This window comes from Syngnathus acus, chromosome 11 (assembly GCF_901709675.1).
Source record: "Syngnathus acus chromosome 11, fSynAcu1.2, whole genome shotgun sequence".
NCBI classification, from domain to species: domain Eukaryota; kingdom Metazoa; phylum Chordata; class Actinopteri; order Syngnathiformes; family Syngnathidae; genus Syngnathus; species Syngnathus acus.
The window spans coordinates 5,785,432-5,801,231 of record NC_051096.1 but is presented as its reverse complement, the minus strand read 5'-3'; the positions used below and the strand labels follow the sequence as shown (position 1 = coordinate 5,801,231).

At 45.1% G+C, this 15,800-nt stretch overlaps 4 pseudogenes; all 4 read right to left on the bottom strand.

Annotated features, from left to right (window-relative positions):
- Positions 1-1,042: 1,042 nt before the first annotated feature.
- Positions 1,043-2,550, bottom strand: LOC119129943 (annotated as a pseudogene).
- Positions 2,551-2,722: 172 nt separating this feature from the next.
- On the bottom strand, positions 2,723-13,548 carry LOC119129927 (annotated as a pseudogene).
- Positions 8,253-9,707, bottom strand: LOC119129941 (annotated as a pseudogene).
- Positions 9,989-13,273, bottom strand: LOC119129929 (annotated as a pseudogene).
- Positions 13,549-15,800: the final 2,252 nt, after the last annotated feature.

Here is a 15,800-nt window from a genome sequence, read left to right as displayed (position 1 = left end):
TTTACTAATTCACCACCTCCTGATGTCTGAAATAAACAAAAATAAGAAAATAACGTGTTATTTATAAAACCAGAATGTGGAGCCAAGTCATGATTTAGTAGTTTTCTGTGGCTGAATCTTTTAATGAAGTACCGTATTTTCCGCCCTAAAAGGCGCACCTAAAAGCCTAAAATTTTCTCAAAAGCCGACAGTGCGCCTTATAGGCCAGTGCGCCTTATATATGGATCAACTGATGAATTTGTTGATCCATACTGGTTGTACACAGTGCTCTGCCAAAATGTTTCAGTACGTTTTAGTACGACTAGTAAATTACAAGGTCGCATCGCTTCCCAGCATTACGGCAACTGTAGTCAGGGGGCGTCACCGAATAGCTGTTGTACCCGCGAGGCTATTTCATGTCAAAATAGGCTGCTCTGTTAATGTTTCGAGTAAATCTACGGATCGATATGGAAGGGAAACATAGGTAAGTAGTACCAATGCGTTAGATCGAACTTTAGTCAGTTCCGATCATTTTATAGGAGATTGTTTGAGAAACGCGATTGTTTACACTTTGCTGAGGCTCATGGGAGATTGCGAGCTGAGGCTCGTGAGACTTTGCGGATGGCTAATGCTATTGCGATAGCTGCTATACGTACCAGGCTATTTCATGTCAAAATAGGCTGCTCTGTTAATGTTTCGAGTAAATCTACGGATCGATATGGAAGGGAAACATAGGTAAGTAGTACCAATGCGTTAGATCGAACTTTAGTCAGTTCCGATCATTTTATAGGAGATCGTTTGAGAAACGCGATTGTTTACAGAGGGCTCGTTGGTTATTGGCTTGTGGATGCATACCGCAACCCTAGTCAACCTCAGTTTGATGCAGTATAGCTTCTATTTTATGCGCCTTATAATCCGGTGCGCCTTATATATGGACAAAGTTTTAAAATGGGCCGTTCATTGAAGGTGCGCCTTATAACCCGGTGCGCCTTTTAGGGCGGAAAATACGGTACTTTCTTTATTGTATTCTAAAACGGTTAAAGCATGTTAGAATCACATGAACCATTTCAGGAACCAAATCTTATAATTTTAACACACAGTCAGTTTCGGGGTAGCGGGGCAGGTTGAGCTGGTACTTCCTCTCCAAAGCTGGTGGCACTAAGCGGCCTCCCAGGAAGTGATGGCGTCCCTTGAAAAGGGTGGCAGAGTTTTTAGGAGCGGTGAGTGAGATGAGCGTGTCGGGATGCAATCCGTCGACGCTCCCCTGCTCCACATCCCAACCTGGAAAATAAATCCAAGAGTCACGTAAACACACTTGGAAGCAGTGTGGATGAGCAAAATGCTACGTAAAGATGAAGGAACCTGAAGGGATGTCGATGCTAGCAATGGGCACAGTGGTCTTCTTCAGGACATCGATGATGGAACCAAAAGGCTCTCGCGCCGCCCCCTTAAAACTGAAGCCGAAGATGGCATCGATCACCAGGTTGAAGGCCTCGTCAATCACAGGAGCCTAACAAAATAATTAAAAAGGTCACGTTTAAACACAGTCAATTTCGACTGTTACAAGTTCAAACCTCGGGCATCTCTGTAAGAAATGGGATCTCCATTTTCTGGCACTGGGTGGTCAAACCCTGAAACAGTGGTTTGTTGGGCCTCTTTGGATACAGGATGGAGGGTTCGTAACCCTGAGAGAAGATGGAGAAGTCATTAAGGAAACTTCCTCGATGGTTGTAAAGATGGCTTCCTCAAAAATCAAACATGGCGACACCTACAAATAGTTTAAGATGTCTAGCACAGACCAGGCTCCTCCATTGTTGCCGGGTCCACATATAACCAGCACTGTGGGTTTGGGCTTGACCAAGGAACTCAGTGGATATGCCTTCAATGGAAAACGTGAGATGCTTAGATTCACATTATGATCATTCTGGAAGGACATTGTGGTTCACCCTTGTGATGGCGGTAGCACAACTGAGCCCTGCGAGCTCCATCAGCTGGTCCACACTGAAGCCGTACTCACTGAAGAGCTCCTCGTCAATGCGCTGGGCTTCCTCTTGTCTGCAGAACAAATACAAGTATGACGAAAACTAGACGTCACTTTAAATTGTATTTATAAAACATACCCAAGGTACTTGATGCTCTGGGCCATGATGGAAGATTGTCTGCTACTGTGACAGTTCTTCTGGTGGTTGTTAGCTGAAGGTGAAAGTGGGCATTTCCCCGTTTGAGCAAAAACCGCTGCGGCCCGTGAGGTCACCAGAAAGCCGATGCCAAAAAGAGTCCGCACACTCAGCATTCAGATGGTCCTGCAATGGTAAACAGCAAATCTTCTTCATGCAATTTGTAGTTATGGCTGACTGTTAGCATGTCTTGAATTCTTGACGACAACCAGAGATGACGAAAGATTAGTGACACTCACCAAATGCACGCCAATATTCCGTTAAGAATGCAAAATTTTGGTTAAATGCCATGCAATTTACAAAAAACAACACGCAAAGAGTCTGTCGGGCTTCCGTGGAAATGACCTACTTCCGGGTATGGGGACCCGGAACAAAAACAGTACTTACGTTTCAAAATAAAAGTAAATAGCTACAGTGGTTCAAATTTCAATATAAAAGTCTGGAGTTCCGTTTTTGAGAGTTGGGAGAAATTTAAATCAATGCATTATTTATATAACGCCAAAAAAAGACGAATTCAATAATTTTTAGAGAAGAACAACTTTATTTCAATCAAAGACAATTTCACAACAGGTCGGAGCAGATTTTATTCAAAAAAGCTGTGGAAAAAAGTCACTAAACTACCTTCTATAAAAAGTAATTTTTTGACAATATGAAACTATAGTTCATATTTTATTGCCTGGTGGCTAACCATAAGCATGTCGTAAAAAATTATATATATAAAAGTTTACTAAATATATAAATTGATTGGCATGGAAAATGAAGACCAAAAGATCCAGGGCCTCACATTATTGGACAGGTCTCAGTTCGGATTCCAGTCTGGAATGGTCTCACCTCGCGAGGTGTACTACTACTGAACACGTAGGAATGAGGCAGCAAACCCTCTGAGATGCCACCAGTACGGTAGGAGCGGGAAGCTGCCGTTGTTGGGCTTGTTCGGGGAGAATCCGCAGGAGCCGCACATAACTGTACGACTACGAAGATTCTACTCGCTGTCCCCGCAGGTGCTGTGAGCAACCTGCTGCGGAAACAACAAACTCTGAATCTTTTCAAATGATTGACCAGCAGTCATGATTGCGTTCGAAAATGCCCATTTAATTGTATTGTTATACAATATTTTTATAATGTTACCATGTCATCATCATCTTCCAAATGTGTGCCAGTGGCTTTCCTCATCGCCATTTCCTGGAAGAAAAACGGACGTCAAAAGAGAAATATTGCTTCTTGTCGCTTGAAAGATGTGTCACCTCTCCGTTAGCGTTGATCAAGGTAGTCTGGAACTGGTCTCCGGTTCCCCAGTTGGCCTGTGTCTCCCAGACTAGATCAGAGGGAGGATTGTGGTTTCCGCCAGCGCCAGCCGCCCAGATCTGATCAGCATGTAAAGGTCATTGAAATATTGAGCACCTTGTATCTGAGATCTTCCAGATAAGATTGATTACCGTGACTCTCTGGCCGGCATTTAGGATGAACTTTGCGGGAAACTTGAATGCGATGGGAGCAGAAGATCCAACCTGGCGCTTCACCTGCCAGTTCTCCAAATTCTGATCCTAATAGTTGAAATTGATCTCAACAGGTTAGTCGTTACTGGAAAATGTGCAAATTTCGTAAGATGTGCGATGTTCCACTGTGACACATCCACTGACCTCATCTGATTTATTGCTGAGTCGGACATATTTGCCGTCCTGGTCCACCTCATCCACGGTGACCTGCCCGCTAGCAGAGGCCTGCTGGGCGATGGGAGTACGAGCCACAGCGCTTCCGGCGAAGCTCGAAGCCTCGCTGTCCGTGTCGTTGGGACTCTTCCTCTTCCCGCTGGCCGACGTGGTCGGGCGTATCCGGCGGACAAACGTGGAGACATGAATTGCTATGAGAGGAAAAGTTGTATGTTTGTAAGCCACACACACCTCTCCTCCTCGTTGTCAAGCACCGTCCTGTTGGCACTTATCTCCATATCCAGCGCTAGCTTGACATCCAATAGCTCCTGATTTTCATCCAGCTGCTGCTGCATCTGCTGCCTAATGTCGGCCATTTCTCGGTCTTTCTTCCGGAGGAGGTCCCTCTCTGTAGACAGAGCCTCCTCCAGATCTTTCACTTTTGCATCACGGGCTGCAAGCTAGTGTCAACACAGACTTTTTAAACTTTTGCAGCTGAGACAGATTCTAAGGTCCAAATGATAAATGGTGAAATCGCTGACTGGCGAGCGCCTTCCAGCTTAACCCAACAGCCATCGTAGAAGGTAAAAAGGCGATATTTTCCAGCAATTTACCCTGGAGTTGTAAATCTTCTCAATCGCCTCCTTGTAGCGTTTAATTGGAAGTTCATGCTGGCTTTGCATCTCCATCAAGGCCTGTTTGGGTTCATAATCTTCCTGGCGGGTGTTTTCCAACTCACCCATGCGAGACTCGTGCCGGCGTTTGACCTCGCGCAACTCCTACGTGAGACGTGAGAATGACTCAGCTTTATTTTCATTAATTAAATAAGCGATAGTGATGATAATCGTGTCCGACCTCGGAATCCAGGTTCTTTTGAAACTCCACCTCCTCTTTAAGGGTTTGAATGCGATTCTCTCCATCCACCCTCCTGAGCATCTCATCCTGCAGCTGCTTTCGGGCATCTCCCAAGCTGGTGTCGAGCTAAACGTGGCAACAACTTTAACACAATCATCACGGTAATTTAATCGTGATTTGATTCACCTTGGCAACCTGCGTCGTCAGATCTCGTTTTCCTGTCTCAAGGAGACGCTTTTCTTCTAACGCTGTCGTCAAAGACGCGTCCTTGGAGTTCAGCAAGGCTTCAAGGCGACTCCTTTCTTCTAACGCTGTCGTCAAAGACGCGGTGCTGGAGTTCAGCAAGGCTTCAAGGCGACGCTTTTCTCCTAAGTCTGTCGTCAAAGACGCGGTGCTGGAGTTCAGCAAGGTTTCAAGGCAACTCTTTTCTCCTAACGCTGTCAGCAAAGACGCGGTCTTGGAGTTCAGCAAGGCTTTCAAGTCTTTGAGCGTCGGCAGCGCTCTTGCCAGATCGGATTCCTTCTTCGTGTTCCTGAGATGACAGATATACACATAAACTGGGAATATCAAAGTCAAAGTCAAAGTCAGCTTTATTGTCAATCCCTTCATATGTCAAGACACACAAAGAAACCGAAATTCCGTTTCCTCCATCCCACGGTGACGAGACATACAAGTAGGCGACACAAAACAAAAACAAGAAGGCAAACCATAAATAATAAATAATAAATAAAATAAAATGAGCGATGAATAAATAACAGACCAATAACCCATTAAATAAGAGGGGCAAAACCGAGCCAGTGCGCATACAGCAAGAACAGGACGCTACGCTGAAAGGGGGAGCGAGTTCAGGATCCTAACAGCCTGGAGTACGAAGCTGTTGGAAAGTCTGGTGGTGCGGGAGCGCAGGCTCCTGTACCGCCTCCCAGAGGGCAGAAGTTCAAACAAAGAGTGAGCGGGGTGACTCACATCACTCACAATCTTGGTCGCCTTGCGGGTGAGATGGGAGGTGTAAATGTCCTTCAAGGAGGGGAGAGAAGCACCAATAGTCTTACTAGCCGTTTTCACTATGCGCTGCAGGGCCTTCAAGTCGTGGTCAGTGCAGCTGCCACCCCAGACAGCAATACAGCTGGAGAGGACGCTCTCAATGGTGCCGCGGTAAAAAGTAGTCATGACGGCCGGAGGAGCCCCCGCTCGCCTGAGTTTCCGAAGGAAGTACAGGCGGCGCTGGGCCTTCTTCGCCAGCGACGCGGTGTTGGTGGACCAGGAGAGATCCTCACTGATGTGCACCCCCAGGAACCTGGCGCTGCTCACTCTCTCTCCACCATATGGAAAATGGATGGACAATTAAATGGGGCGAGACCTCATGGAAACCCTCGACGCAGTCAAATGTGCTATTTATATTGATGTGCGACTATGGGATGGTTAACTGGAAGTCGACTATGGGATGGTTAACTGGAAGTCCAATGTTGAGCTGCAATTAGTCACGAGGAGGATTTTCCTTGGGGTGTGGCCCCAGCAGCAAAGCAATTATGTCAGCACTAATATCCAGTATCCATTTTCTTGTTGGCATATTTTTGATAAAATGGCCGGGCCTCACCTTGCTTTCAGCTCCTTGAATTCCTCCCTCAGCTTGCCCACCTCCAGCTGCAGACGTGCACGCTCTTTGGCCACCGAGTCCAGAGTCTTACGGGCATCCGCCAGCTCCGTCTCGTAAGCGGCCTTCAGGCCCGTCAGCTCCCGGGACACCTCTGTTTCGGTTTCAGTGATGCGAAAACGCAAGCCGGCGTTCTCCACTTTCAGGGAACGGACCTTGCCGACGGAAACGGCCAGACGGTCGTTGAGGTTGCTGAGATCTTCCATCTCCTGGGGACGTGTGATGCGGTTGGGGGAGAGGGTGTTTGCACCTTGAGGAGTGTTTTCTGGGGTCGTCATCTCTCGAGCTTGCTTCTGCTGATCCAGGAAAGACTCAGTATCATGCATTACACCAATGCCTGATTGCACTTATCAAAGAAACTTCCTAGAGATTTCTTCAAAGTCAAACAAAGGTTCCTTTGTAAATACACATACAAAAAATAAAAAAAAAACACCCTTTGCCATGGTTCAAAGAAACTTTGCAACGGATGGATCCTAAGGTCCGTTCAGCCTGTTGCTGTGTGTATACTGAATGAATATACCCGAGTGCACCTGCGTGAATTTGTTAGATTTATGCAAACTGAAAAAACTGCAGGGTTGAAATACCTTTAAATATTTTGTTTGTTACTGCGCCTAATTGTTGTCATTAGTACTTTAGTTTTCTGCTTTGCCTTTGAATTTTTTAAAATGCTTTCAAACAAAACAGTGACGTCATCTGGGTTTATGACGTATGGTCTGAGGAAAAACCCGTGTTGGATCACAGTGAGTGGTCTTCCATTTGTAGTCATGTCAAATATTTGGCATAACAGAGAGGTATTAGACACTCTTGATGGTAAAATTAATCCGAATGCGTTACCCTGGGGACAATATAAAATACAAATAATAATCTCGCACGCACACACACATTATATTAAAGATAAATGTTTAAAAAAAGTCCACTCCTTGTTTTATTAAGCACATAAAGCTACTTTGCGGCGGCTCAGTGTCGCAAAAACGGGAATCGCATTAAAAAACCGACACAAACAACACCTTTTAAAAAACCTTTAACAGCCGAAAAGTTGTCATAAAGGCCCCGTCCAATATCCGGCGCATCTGTGTCGTGTCGGCTCGAAAACAAGCGAGGTTTGGCCGCACGCTTACACAAGCAGCCATGGAGACGAAGCGGAAGCCTCCATTTTAGCTCCGGCGGCCGCTCGCCGCCTCACGTGCCTCGTCAAAACGAGGCAACAACTTAAGCATGGTTTTATGTTTCTTTTTTTCTTGCCACCATTGCGTTTAACTTGACCGGGTGTACGTCTTGGGAGATTATAAGTACTTAAATAGGCCAGAACTAGCATAGTTTTGGAGGTATTAAGGTCATTTCAAGAAGACGTACCAGTTCGAACTTAAGACTCAAACTCAACGTTTGGGTTTAGTTAGCCTTTATCAGGTTTTACATTTTAAGATACATTTGTTTTATTTTACTTGATTTTATTGCACTATCGTGCAGTGCGGCGCTGTATTTATTTATTTTGGTCATGGAATCCAATAATCAATATATAATTCTATATCTACCCCTAGGCTGCCCCTTTTTGATGATGTCATCGCTCCTGAACGCCCCCGCTAACTGCATGAAACCAACTTGGAGGTAGGGGAACAGATTGCATCCTCATCTCCAGTTCATTATGCATTCATTAGCATACACTGTAGTCACCGTACAAATATGTTGACATTCTGTATATTTATATGACATGCGTAACACTGCGTGTAAGACTGTTGAGGTTGAAGAAAGCTTTTTACTAATTCACCACCTCCTAATGTCTGAAATAAACAAAAATAAGAAAAGAACGTGTGTTATTGATAAAAACAGAATGTGGAGCCAAGTCATGATTTAGTAGTTTTCTGTGGCTGAATCTTTTCATGAAGTATTTTCTTTATTGTATTCTAAAACGGTTAAAGCATGTTAGAATCACATGAACCATTTCAGGAACCAAATCTTATAATTTTAACACACAGTCAGTTTCGGGGTAGCGGGGCAGGTTGAGCTGGTACTTCCTCTCCAAAGCTGGTGGCACAAAGCGGCCTCCCAGGAAGTGATGGCGTCCCTGGAAAAGGGTGGCAGAGTTTTTAGGAGCGGTGAGTGAGATGAGCGTGTCGGGGTGCAATCCGTCGACGCTCCCCTGCTTCACATCCCAACCTGGAAAATAAATCCAAGAGTCACGTAAACACACTTGGAAGCAGTGTGGATGAGCAAAATGCTACGTAAAGATGAAGGAACCTGAAGGGATGTCGATGCTAGCAATGGGCACAGTGGTCTTCTTCAGGACATCGATGATGGAACCAAAAGGCTCTCGCGCCGCCCCCTTAAAACTGAAGCCGAAGATGGCATCGATCACCAGGTTGAAGGCCTCGTCAATCACAGGAGCCTAACAAAATAATTAAAAAGGTCACATTTAAACACAGTCAATTTCGACTGTTACAAGTTCAAACCTCGGGCATCTCTGTAAGAAATGGGATCTCCATTTTCTGGCACTGGGTGGTCAGACCCTGAAACAGTGGTTTGTTGGGCCTCTTTGGATACAGGATGGAGGGTTCGTAACCCTGAGAGAAGATGGAGAAGTCATTAAGGAAACTTCCTCGATGGTTGTAAAGATGGCTTCCTCAAAAATCAAACATGGCGACACCTACAAATAGTTTAAGATGTCTAGCACAGACCAGGCTCCTCCATTGTTGCCGGGTCCACATATAACCAGCACTGTGGGTTTGGGCTTGACCAAGGAACTCAGTGGATATGCCTTCAATGGAAAACGTGAGATGCTTAGATTCACATTATGATCATTCTGGAAGGACATTGTGGTTCACCCTTGTGATGGCGGTAGCACAACTGAGCCCTGCGAGCTCCATCAGCTGGTCCACACTGAAGCCGTACTCACTGAAGAGCTCCTCGTCAATGCGCTGGGCTTCCTCTTGTCTGCAGAAGAAATACAAGTAGGACGAAAACTAGACGTCACTTTAAATTGTATTTATAAAACATACCCAAGGTACTTGATGCTCTGGGCCATGATGGAAGATTGTCTGCTACTGTGACAGTTCTTCTGGTGGTTGTTAGCTGAAGGTGAAAGTGGGCATTTCCCCGTTTGAGCAAAAACCGCTGCGGCCCGTGAGGTCACCAGAAAGCCGATGCCAAAAAGAGTCCGCACACTCAGCATTCAGATGGTCCTGCAATGGTAAACAGCAAATCTTCTTCATGCAATTTGTAGTTATGGCTGACTGTTAGCATGTCTTGAATTCTTGACGACAACCAGAGATGACGAAAGATTAGTGACACTCACCAAATGCACGCCAATATTCCGTTAAGAATGCAAAATTTTGGTTAAATGCCATGCAATTTACAAAAAACAACACGCAAAGAGTCTGTCGGGCTTCCGTGGAAATGACCTACTTCCGGGTATGGGGACCCGGAACAAAAACAGTACTTACGTTTCAAAATAAAAGTAAATAGCTACAGTGGTTCAAATTTCAATATAAAAGTCTGGAGTTCCGTTTTTGAGAGTTGGGAGAAATTTAAATCAATGCATTATTTATATAACGCCAAAAAAAGACGAATTCAATAATTTTTAGAGAAGAACAACTTTATTTCAATCAAAGAAAATTTCACAACAGGTCGGAGCAGATTTTATTCAAAAAAGCTGTGGGAAAAAGTCACTAAACTACCTTCTATAAAAAGTAATTTTTTGACAATATGAAACTATAGTTCATATTTTATTGCCTGGTGGCTAACCATAAGCATGTCGTAAAAAATTATATATATAAAAGTTGACTAAATATATAAATTGATTGGCATGGAAAATGAAGACCAAAAGATCCAGGGCCTCACATTATTGGACAGGTCTCAGTTCGGATTCCAGTCTGGAATGGTCTCACCTCGCGACGTGAACACGTAGGAATGAGGCAGCAAACCCTCTGAGATGCCACCAGTACGGTAGGAGCGGGAAGCTGCCGTTGTTGGGCTTGTCCGGGGAGAATCCGCAGGAGCCGCACATAACTGTACGACTACGAAGATTCTACTCGCTGTCCCCGCAGGTGCTGTGAGCAACCTGCTGCGGAAACAACAAACTCTGAATCTTTTCAAATGATTGACCAGCAGTCATGATTGCGTTAGAAAATGCCCATTTAATTGTATTGTTATACAATATTTTTATAATGTTACCATGTCATCATCATCTTCCAAATGTGTGCCAGTGGCTTTCCTCATCGCCATTTCCTGGAAGAGAAACGGACGTCAAAAGAGAAATATTGCTTCTTGTCGCTTGAAAGATGTGTCACCTCTCCGTTAGCGTTGATCAAGGTAGTCTGGAACTGGTCTCCGGTTCCCCAGTTGGTCTGTGGCTCCCAGACTAGATCAGAGGGAGGATTGTGGTTTCCGCCAGCGCCAGCCGCCCAGATCTGATCAGCATGTAAAGGTCATTGAAATATTGAGCACCTTGTATCTGAGATCTTCCAGATAAGATTGATTACCGTGACTCTCTGGCCGGCCTTTAGGATGAACTTTGCGGGAAACTTGAATGCGATGGGAGCAAAAGATCCAACCTGGCGCTTCACCTGCCAGTTCCCCAAATTCTGATCCTAATAGTTGAAATTGATCTCAACAGGTTAATCGTTACTGGAAAATGTGCAAATTTCGTAAGATGTGCGATGTTCCACTGTGACACATCCACTGACCTCATCTGCTTTATTGCTGAGTCGGACATATTTGCCGTCCTGGTCCACCTCATCCACGGTGACCTGCCCGCTAGCAGAGGCCTGCTGGGCCATGGGAGTACGAGCCACAGCGCTTCCGGCGAAGCTCGAAGCCTCGCTGTCCGTGTCGTTGGGACGCTTCCTCTTCCCGCTGGCCGACGTGGTCGGGCGTATCCTGCGGACAAACGTGGAGACATTAATTGCTATGACAGGAAAAGTTGTGGTATGTTTGTAAGCTGTGCACACACACCTCTCCTCCTCGCTGTCAAGCACCGTGTTGGCACTTATCTCCATATCCAGCGCTAGCTTGACATCCATTAGCTCCTTATACTCATCCAACTGCTGCTGCATCTGCTGCCTAATGTCGGCGATTGCTCGGTCTTTCTTCCGGAGGAGGTCCCTCTCTGTAGACAGAGCCTCCTCCAGATCTTTCACTTTTGCATCACGGGCTGCAAACTAGTGTCAACACAGACTTTTTAAACTTTTGCAGCTGAGACAGATTCTAAGGTCCAAATGATAAATGGTGAAATCGCTGACTGGCGAGCGCCTTCCAGCTTAACCCAACAGCCATCGTAGAAGGTAAAAAGGCGATATTTTCCAGCAATTTACCCTGGAGTTGTAAATCTTCTCAATCTCCTCCTTGTAGAGTTTCATTTGAAGTTCATGCTGGCTTTGCTTCTCCTCACCCATGCGAGACTCGTGCCGGCGTTTGACCTCGCGCAACTCCTACGTGAGACGTGAGAATGACTCAGCTTTATTTTCCTTAATTAAATAAGCGATAGTGATGATAATCGTGTCCGACCTCGGAATGCAGCTTCTTTTGAAATTCCAGCTCCTTTTCAAGGGTTTGAATGCGATTCTCTCCATCCACCCTCCTGAGCATCTCATCCTGCAGCTGCTTTTGGGCATCTCCCAAGCTGGTGTCGAGCTAAACGTGGCAACAACTTTAACACAATCATCACGGTAATTTAATCGTGATTTGATTCACCTTGGCAACCTGCGTCGTCAGATCTCGGTTTCCTGTCTCAAGGAGACTCTCTTCTTCTAACGCTGTCTTCAAAGACGCGTCCTTGGAGTTCAGCAAGGCTTCAAGGCGACACTTTTCTCCTAACGCTGTCGTCAAAGACCCGACGCTGGAGTTCAGCAAGGCTTCAAGGCGACGCATTTCTTCTAACGCTGTCGGCAAAGACGCGTCCGTGGAGTTCAGCAAGGCTTCAAGGCGATGCTTTTCTCCTAACGCTGTCGTCAAAGACGCGTCCTTGGAGTTCAGCGAGGCTTCCAAGTCTTTGAGCTCCTGCAGCGCTCCTGCCAGATCGGATTCTTTCTTCGTGTTCCTGAGATGACAGATATACACATAAACTGGGAATATGGAAAATGGATGGACAATTAAATGGGGCGAGACATCATGTGTTAGGGTGGTGCTCACTCTAACTTATTTTGCAAGAACCACACAGGAGACAAGCAAGTCATTTTAGACACCTGCAAGTGGAGAGTCCATTCATAGCTGTGCTTACAGCGATGGTCGAATGGAGGTCTGACTCAGGCCTCATCAGGTGCATATTTATTGAGAGAAACAGAGTGGGGTTGAAAGTGGGGGTGTGGGAACACAGGATGGGGTGAAGCCGCTTCCCTGCTGATCAAAGCATAGCAGGGGGCCTTTTACGACTTTGTGTAAACAAAGCAACTTTGATTGCTTCCTCTGCAGCTAGTCAATCAGTTGAAAAGATCTTAGCACTTTGTTCTACTACTTTTGTTAAGACGGGACAAGCTAGGTAAATTATTACAGGTTACATTCCAACATAATCAATTAGTCACGAGGAGGATTTTCCTTGGGGTGTGGCCCCAGCAGCAAAGCAATCATGTCAGCACTAATATCCAGTATCCATTTTGTTGTTGGCATATTTTTGATAAAATGACCGGGCCTCACCTTGCTTTCAGCTCCTTGAATTCCACCCTCAGCTTGGTCACCTCCTGCTCCAGACGTCCACACTCTTTGGCCTCCGATTCCAGAGTCGCACGGACATCCGCCAGCTCCGTCTCGTAAACGGCCTTCAGGCCCGTCAGCTGCCGGGACACCCCTGTTTCGGATTCAGTGATGCGAAAACGCAAGCCGGCGTTCTCCACTTCCAGGGAACGGACCTCGCCGACGGAAACGGCCAGACGGTCGTTGAGGGGGCTGAGCTCTTCCTTCACCTGGAGACGTGTGATGCGGTTGGGGGAGAGGGTGTTTGCACCTTGAGGAGTGTTTTGTGGGGTCGCCATCTCTCGAGCTTGCTTCTGCTGATCCAGGAAAGACTCCGTATCATGCATTACACCAAATGCCACATGCACTTGTCAAAGAAACGTCATAGAGGTTTCTTCAAAGTCAAACAAAGTTTGCTTTGTAAATACACGTCCAAAAAAAAAACAAAAAAAAAACCACCCTTTGCCATGGTTCAAAGAAACTTTGCAACGGATGGATCCTAAGGGCGGCTCGGTGGGGCACTGGGTAGCACGTCCGCCTCACAGTTAGGTGGGTGCGGGTTCGATTCCACCTCCGGCCCTCCTTGTGTGGAGTTTGCATGTTCTCCCTGGGCCCGCGTGGGTTTTCTCCCGGCACTCCGGTTTCCTCCCACATCCCAAAAAAAGAAGAGAGAGCACATTAGACCAGTTCTAGCTGCTCTGCACTGGCTTCCCGTAACATTTAGAATTGATTTTAAAGTCCTTCTCCTTATATACAAAGCCCTCAACGGGCAGGGACCAAGCTACATTGCAAACTCTCTTGTTAGCTATATACCTCCAAGAACCCTGCAATCGATCATCTGCTGCTGGTTTATTGGAGGCTCCCAGCAACAGCAGAAAGAAGATCGGTGATGCAGCCTTTGTTAATTACGCCCCCAAACTATGGAACACACTGCCAATAGGTATCAGGGAGGCCAGGTCGCTAGATATTTTCAAAACAAAACTTAAAACTCATTTGTTTACCCGAGCATTTAACTAATTACGTTTTGTAAATTTCCTTTTAAGCCTAATTTTATCTTTATTTTATTTTTTACCTTTTCTTAAAGATATATTCTTTATTTTATTAAAGCGTGCTCCTATTTTAAACTCACTTTATTAATTGTTGTAAAGCGCTTTGAGCTGCATTTCTTGTATGAAAGGTGCTATACAAATAAAGTTGTTTATTATTATTACTATTATACTGAATGAATATACCCGAGTGCTTATTAGGAAAGAATGAGGTGGGAAGGGTGGTGAAGGAATAGGGTCAAAAGACACAAAACCCGCCTAGCCACAATAACAGATACGCTCACATCTCTTTGGATAAAGTATATAAGCAGACAAGTATATTCATGGAGTCAACCAATACAGAAGACATAACTAGACATTCTTTGATATAAGATAATAACAGAGGTTGCTACAACTTCACGATTCAATATGTATTTCTGTGCACTGCAAAATAAATGTCTTTTGATATGTTGCTTAAATAGCTTAATGACCCTTAAGGAACTGTGTAATGCATGCCTGATGTTTGTTCTCTAAATCATGGACACGGCCAGAGTCGTCTTGACCGTACAGTACTTGATTATATCTTGTGTTTTGATTAAACGTCATATGTCGCCTAATGCGAGACGCCAGCTTTTCGATTACTACTGAACGCTCTGCACAGAGGGAAATGTTTTGCCTAACAAAGAAAAGATATGGTGGGAAGCATGATTAAACTAAGAATATAATGATGTGAGCAAAGACATGGAGTATCAAAAGAACTAACTTTGCATAGTCAGGGAACAGTAATAGATTAATGATGTGACAGCCAAAAAGCTCACATAAATTCGTACAAAATGACAAAAGTGAAAGAATGAGGTACGACAGTATATGTGCAAGGATGGAGGAGAATGTTTACAGGAAGGTCACTTGGAGATAAAAACCAGCTGGTGCCAGAGGGAGACAGCCAAGGACTCGGCCAAAGATGATCACCAAGGCCGAAAGACGGGATGGAATCGTCCATAACCAGCACCCACTCCCATGGAATCAAACTCTACTGCGAACTCGCCCCACCCCAACGACTCATCACCCATCAAACGCGCCCCACACCAACTGAATATAAGGTGACCAGAGAACCTTGAACGTTGCCTTTTCTGAATGGAGACTTTCTGCTCTTGAAAGGCCCAGCGCTGTATTGTACTTTCCTGAAAACAGAGCTTTCTTAACAAGAATTATGATTGAACTCAACCAACCTGTGTAAGTCTAATTTCTGCTTCAGTGTCTTTGCATTTTCCTAAATCTGAAGAAATTAAACGAGCACGCAGTGAGTAAATTGGATAACAGGTGATTGGCAATGGCTTTTGCCGTGAGGCGCAGATAGCGCTCCCTAAATTGTGGACCAAATCCAACACTATATTTCTAAGGTGGAAAAATGACGTTTTGGTCACCGTGTTAATGTAGGACCTGAAGCTTAGATCTGAATCTGAGTTAACACCAAGACTTGTAACCTCGGATTTAATCCAGGGAGTTAATTTCCCCAAATTATTAAACAGCATTTCTCTTTTTGTTTTAGGGCCGATTAGCAAGATTTCAGTTTTATCCTCGTTTAACTTTAAGAAATTGTTGCTCATCCATTTATTTATAGCCAGAAGACAGTTGGTGATGGAGCTTATAGGTGTAGCATCATTGGGTTCTGCAGATACGTACAATTGTGTGTCATCCGCATAACTATGGAAATATACATTGTGCTTTCTGATGATGTCGCCAAGCGGCAGCATGTAAAGTGAGAATAATAGTGGACCAAGGCAGCTGCCTTGTGCAACCC